Source organism: Eumetopias jubatus, unplaced genomic scaffold, assembly GCF_037043125.1.
Source record: "Eumetopias jubatus isolate StellerSeaLion01/CBP00866 unplaced genomic scaffold, mEumJub1_p1.0 scaffold_4, whole genome shotgun sequence".
In the NCBI taxonomy this organism is placed as follows: Eukaryota; Metazoa; Chordata; class Mammalia; order Carnivora; family Otariidae; genus Eumetopias; species Eumetopias jubatus.
Window position 1 is genome coordinate 89,933,700 of NW_028274810.1, and position 7,250 is coordinate 89,940,949.

Consider the following 7,250-nt stretch of genomic DNA (forward strand, 5'->3'; position numbering starts at 1 on the left):
ATACTTTCTCTTGTGAGTTCTTTCCCTTGAGGGTGTACTTAGTTCTTTATCAAAGAGGTAGAAGTTCTGCAACTCAGAATGGAAATTTACCTGAGGAAATTTGCTCATTTGTCTGTAAACTGTACCATTAATAGCAAAAAAGATCTAGGAGGAACGTGATAGGGACCTAATGATCTATAAACAAATTGAGTAAGAAACTCTTCAGAAGGAATAGCAATATAGTCTGCCTTGTCTCTTTTGAATGAAGACTATTAAATAAATGTGAGCTTATTGGGAAGAAAAAGGGATTACCCTACTATTTTGGGGTTTTTTTTCCCCTACTGTTTTAAGATAAGGAGTAGACAAAATAATTCCTCTGGGTTAGTATTTTCCAGAAAGATTTTTATTTGTTGTTTTCCTTTTGTCCAAAATCAACAGATCATTCACAGAGACAAGAAGGAATGTTCTAACCGAAAAAATATCTGAACTTGGGCCCCTTAGGTGTTGACAGAGCTGGGGATGGGGTGGGGCAGCTTACTGATTTATGGTGTGTTTTTTCCGAAAATAAGAGAAGGTTGCTTTTGATGATCGTTTTAAGCTTAGGCTCTGTTGGTATCTTTTGGCTCTACCTGAAGCTCTGAATTTATTTAGTTTGTTTTTAGAAACAATTAGATTTTATTAGATATTTTCAGTGGAGTGTATTATATTCACATAGAATATTTTCTGCCTATAGCTATGAAAAAAAATCACATTTCTTTTTACTGAGACTTGAAATTTGAGGCTGAACTCAAGATCATGTATAGGCATTTCCTCAAAAACTAATATGCAAAAAAGATTAATAAGCAAGAGTAGTGTTTTATTCAGCTATTTACTTAAAATTCCCAAAGGGTGATTTTTAGGCCCAGCTATCCATTTATTAAGAGAGCAGGAGGTTAAATTAGTCATAAAATTGTACATCTCAAGTCATGCCTTTAAAATAACATGAGGTTTGATCACTTCAAAATTATTTTCCACAAGGGTAAAGGGTGAGGATCAGTATTGGCAAGGATAGTAACATTGGGAGTGGGGGCAGGAGCTCAACCTCCGTTTTCAGATAATGTAAAAGGGAAAATATTTCCTTAAATATGAAAATACTACATTATTGAAGAACTTATATACTGTATCAAGCACTTTTTAATAGAATTTGGAGACAAAGGCATGCCTATACTTTCAGTACTTCAGCTAAGAATCCTTTAAAACTCAAGTATCGGTTGTCTAGGTTTTTAAGTAGATCAAACAGCAGTTCATATGTTTTAAAAAAGCCATTACTGTTTTTAGCCGCTAAATCACTATTGAAATTTTTGTGCTTTATATTGATCAAAATATTGTTTTCATTTGAACCTATTATAAAGAGGTTTATAATTTTTGCTGAATTGGTATGGTCAGAGCAACTTCGGTATACTTTTGGCAATAAATATTTTTGGTTAGGTGGTCCATGTTTAGCATTGGCTGGTCATATTGAAACTTTCCGTGCTTCCTGTTAAGAAGTAGAACCTTACCAGAGTAATTGTATTTATGTAGAGTTGGTGTGGAGAAATTTGATCTGTCTAAATACAACCAGTAATTAATATTGTTATTAAAAATTCTTTTTAAATAATGAAGAGTAATACAAGTTTGTTAGTTGTAATGTCATTTCTGTTTGACTTTCCAAAATGTGAAAAAAAAGGTAAATGAGACCATTAGTTGCATTTGTCAAAATAATTTTGAAAGAACTTCTGATGATTATTTTAATTTTCTAGTTAAAACCTGTTTAGGTCATAATTCATCATTTGACAGTATTTTTCAAACTTCAGTGTTGGTAGAAATCCTTGGGGATTTTTTAAAAATGCAGATTATAATTCAGTGGATTTGAGGTGGGGCAAAAATTTGCATTTCTAATATGCTTCTAGGTGATGCCAGTGTCCCTGACTATACTTTGAGTGATAGATTGTCTCACACTCCCTGGGGAATTCAGAGTAGACCTTAGTAGAAAAGGTATCAGCAATAGATGTGTGCAGTGGTTTGCGGGATCTGGTTGGTCTAGTTGGAGATTAAAAACTTAGGCAAAGGCAACCACAAATACTAATAGTTTTCAGGATCCAAAAGAAAGGTTAGGAGTATCATCTTCAAGAAAATGAAATGAGTTTAGAAAAAGAGGCTTTAATATTAAAGTTTTAGGAAATCGGTGGAAAATAGCAACAGGAAGGAAAAAGCAAAAAAGATCAAGTTGCTGAGGAAATGTCATGGCATGTTTATTTAAGAATTAGATCAGAAAGCAGGTTACAAGAGTCATGGAAGATAAAATAACTTCTGAAAGCTCAGAAAAGGAAAGTTGATAGGTTACTAAAAAATACCTGTGTGGTTTTATTTTTCTTGAAATCTCGAACTCTGAAAGAAAAACCATGGTTAACATTCACTAATTAGATCAAAGTAAACCTTGAGTGGGTGGTGAAAAGCTAAAGCAGATTAAGGAAGAAAATCACTAAAGGTGACTTTAAAAACAACTTCTATGGATTAAGATCAACAAATGGGAAATGCTCCATGGAGAATAGAAGTGGCAGGTATATGTATAAATTTTTATATAGAGGGGCTAGAGGATATAGGTAGTCCCTGATAAATGTAGCAGAATATCTGATTTTCAACTCTAAAACTTTATTTTGAAAAATAAAAACAGATGAAGTATGGAAAACAAATACTCTGCTGTTTCCTTTCCTTAGCCAAGCTTTTTTTAATGGTAGGTTAGTAATACTATGGTGTATTATGTACCAGGCAGTGTGCTAAAGAATTGCCTTACATTGTGTATTATTATGTAAGCAACAGCCCTTTAAGGTAGGTGGTATTGTCCCTGCTTTACTTATGAGGAATTCAGAGATCGAGATTATATAATTTCTTATATATAGCAGGTGGTTCACCTATCTGTGAAGTGGCAAAGCCAGGATTCAAACCCTTTTCTTCCTGACTCCAAGTGTACACTTAACTACTGGGTTAGAAATAGGCCTGATAATGTGAGTTCAGAATTAAATGTTAAATTTTATGTTTACTTTAAACTTTTTACTTTTACAAGAAAGTTTATGTTTAAAGCCCTTTAAGCCTAAAATAAAGGCACCCTGGTTTGAATTTAAAATGATTTTGTCCTAGATTAAAGTGGATTGTTGAAGTGTCTTTTTATGTATGTGTTACGTTGATAGTTCAGTCATCATTTGTTTTCTCATCCTTCATTCATATATAAAAATTTAGGCCAAAATATCATTGAATGTTGCTCCCTGAGAAAGCCAGTTTTCAGTAGGCAAGATTATACTTGATTTAGAAAGGGGTGCCACTTTCCAAATGACTTAAAATTTTTAAATTTCACTTCAACATATTTTATTCACAAAATCCAAATTTAGTTTTATTCTTGAGTTCTGTCTGCACTATTTCTTTCCTTCTTTCTTCCTTTCTTTTTCCTTCCTTTCCTTTCCTTTCCTTTCCTTTTCCCTTTTCCTTTCTTTCATAGGCTCCACGCCCAGTGTGGGGCTTGAACTCACGACCCTGAGATCAAGAGTCACATGCTCTACTGACTGAGCCAGCCAGACGCCCCCATATCTGTACTAGCATTTAAGCATTTTTAAAGTATTGGTATATTAAGCCATCATCTAATATTTGATTTCAGCCCTTCTCCATTTTTCAAGGACTTAGTGAAAGAGTTGGTTAAACAACTTCACTTACCTGACCTGTGTGTGTGTGCATGCATGCACAAGAATACAAAATTATGCATAAAAATAGTATGGTGGTATGAAGAATCTACTTGTACACTCTTTAACGAAAATGTTCTCTCCCTGGATACAGAAAGAAAAGTGGCCTTAGAACATTTTTCTCGGTAAATTAATAATGGCTTTAGATTATTCCAGGTATTTTCTTTTCTGCTGTTCTCTTTCATGAAAATCTGAGCCATATAGAAAATACATAGGTCCGTAGATACTGGTAGTTTTGTTAAGCCTATTAATTCTTAATCTTTAATATCTTGCTTGTAGAATTCTGTGTAATTTGAGCCATTGCTTAAAGTAATGGGTATTTCAGAATAGAATCAGGGATTCTCTATTCATCAGTCCTGAATTTAAGGGTCACCATGATAGTCATGTGACACTATATTGGGGGGGAGCCTAAAAGCTCATTTACTATGCCTAAGTTCTCAAGTCATTTCTTTGAGTTTATAACTGATCAGTTGGCCTGGTTCTAAGAAAACTAGTTCTCAAAATTTTTACAAGGTTAGTTTTGTTTGGTGTAGACTAAATGTCTGCCAGAGGGAGGTTATTAGTAATATTAGTAATATTAGTAATCCGTGATCATTATCTTCCAAGAATTCAGATTAGATTACAGGAGGCAATAATAGATTTATAAATCGTAGTGACAGTCATCAAAACAAATCTTCCAGAAACACCACTGGAAAGTTAAAAGCTATTTTGTCTCCTATTTCAGCTCATAACTGGAATACATGAATAGTGTGTATGATTTCAGTTATTCCTGGAGAGCAGAAAAGTTTGTAAATTGTGTCATCGTTTTTTTGTTTGTTTAGCTAACTAAAAATATAGTGCCCACTGGATATGGTCAAAGTAACTTGATTTTAAGAATTTTAACCTATACACATCAAAAACTAATGTATGGTGATTAACATAATAAAAAATTTAAAGGAAAGAATTTTAACCTATACAGTCAATTTTTAATTAAAGAACATATAAATATATAAGATGAGGTGACTTTCTGAATTTGAAAGAACAAATGTGAAGGTAGGTTTCCTTATATTACGTTAATAATCTGACCAATGTCTGAAAAGTCAGTGTTAATTGCTTTTTAAAAACATTTATGTATTAATTTTAGTGTTTTTATTTTAATCTGGACAATAGGTCAAAGCAACGATAATTATGTGCTTCTTAAAATTTACCCAAAGATTTTGTCTAGGGCAGAATATATTTAAGTGTCTGTAGATGGATGTAGTAGCCTTGAAGAAAGAAGTTTGAGTAACTGTAGTCTACCAGATGAACACGGAACATAAATTCTCAGTATATAATTTATGTGATCTTGTTCAATCAATAAACATTTGAAAAAAACTTAAAATAATTCTAATGAGATAGCAAACCCAAATTAAGGCGTCATTATGTCTTCTGGTGTTGAAAATTAACTTTAATCTTACTAATGTAATATGTTTTTCACCTTAAAAGGAAGATTGCAAAAATTTGTACAATAGCTGCTAGTTTATTTCTCCATAGTGTGAGCTCTCAATAATAGTGGGAACTACCAGAATTTTCCATTCTGGATTTTGCCCTTGAAAGATGATATAAAAGTAATTAACTTGTTTTTCTTTTCAGAATATACAGTAACATCTCCATCAAGCTGTTAATGCTTAAGAAGGGATAGTAAATGGATCAATCTTGTACATCATTGACCAGATCTAGACAATTGGCTAAAAGTCAGCCATTTATTAAAAATGTTTAGTTTATACATTGATAGTTGATTCATGATCCATTCATTTCACAACCATTGAGTGTTCTGTGTGTTCAGAGTTAGGACTATAGTATTAGTAATCCGTGATCATTATCTTCCAAGAATTCAGATTAGATTACAGAAGGCAATAGTAGATTTATAAATCGTAGTGACAGTCATCAAAACAAATCTTCCAGAAACACCACTGGAAACTTAAAAGCTATTTTGTGCTCCTATTTCAGCTCATAACTGGAATACGTGAATAGTGTGTATGATTTGTTACTCCTGGAGAGCAGAAAAGTTTGTAAATTGTGTCATCATTTTTTTTGTTTGTTTGTTTAGCTAACTAAAAATACAGTGCCCACTGGATATGGTCAAAGTAACTTGATTTTAAGAATTTTAACCTATACAGTCAATTTTTAATTAAAGAACATATAAATATATAAAGATGAGGTGACTGTTTCTGAATTTGAAAGAACAAATGTGAAGGTAGGTTTCCTTATATTTTTATTTTTCCATCACTGAAAACTTTAAACCTTTAAATGAGAAATCTCACGGTTGAACTAATGAGCAGTTCTTTGAAACATTTCTTCCCTCCCTGAAGATAAACAGACATACAGATACTGCTTCGTGCAAATGGAATAGATTTACTAAAAATAACTTTTCTCCATTTCCTGTAACTCATAAAGTTCCTTAGGAGGTCAAGCTGTTTTCATACTTCATTATTGTCTTTTGAAACTGATTAATCTAGTGTCTGATAATACATTTTTGTCACAGTATTATACTTCAATACACTTGACAGGAGCGACTGCTGAGGTGCTTGAGAAAAGATATGATGGCTCCTTTTCAAAAAAGACTCCGGACTCCATGTCTCGTAAGACTATATGGTTTAACCCACCGGCTTACCAGCCTTTATAGCTTTCAGCCTCTTATTTTTCACTCATGAACCTTTTCCTTTTCACACAGTTCTCTAAGACCTGTAGCTGCCAGCTGGAACTTCAGCAAAAGAGAACTGAAGTTAACATGTTTCATAATTTCAGTCAAAAAGAAACTTGACAGAAGAGCTAATACTGAATATTTCCAGTGGGCTGTCATTGTTTTAAGTTATTTGAACTTAAAGTGTAAGTGTGGAAACGGAGGTCCAGAGATAGTTCGGTCTAAGACCGCCTAAGCAGAAGTAGTCAATCTGGTATTGGACCCAGATGGGGCTGATAGCAGAGCTTATATTTTAACCACCACTCTGTACTACCTTCTGGATTTTACTTGCTGTTTGTTGTCTTACAGGTAAATGTCATTAGGCTTCTTTGGAATATAGAATAAATGGGATACTGCTAACTAGTTTGTTAGACTGGTGGTTTCCCCAGCTCAGAACTAAAGATGGGGCCAAAAACTAGTTTTAGGAATAAGAGCATAAGAACTACTTTGTATTGTGATAGTAAAACTACTGATTGCCACTGAATAGCTGTGAAACTTCCCTTTGGAAATAAATGCTAACTGTGTAGCATCCGTTAATCGAACAATGCTTCTTAAACCTGTGTATGATTTTTCAAACTGCTCTTTTTTCTTGTGACAAAAGCCACAAACATCTTGTGATTTGAAATTTCCTTTTACCAGTTTTAAACATCTCCTAGTTAGAGTGTTCAGGATTTGTTTTAAATTACTTTTAATAAAATGGAGCCAGTCTTGTTGGTTTTTTTATCTGCAATCATTATGATTTTACATGGAATTCAATTTTATTGTCTTAACTTTCTTTCCAGATTGGAGTTCTTACTCTTTGAAGGTAAAAGCCACTTTAT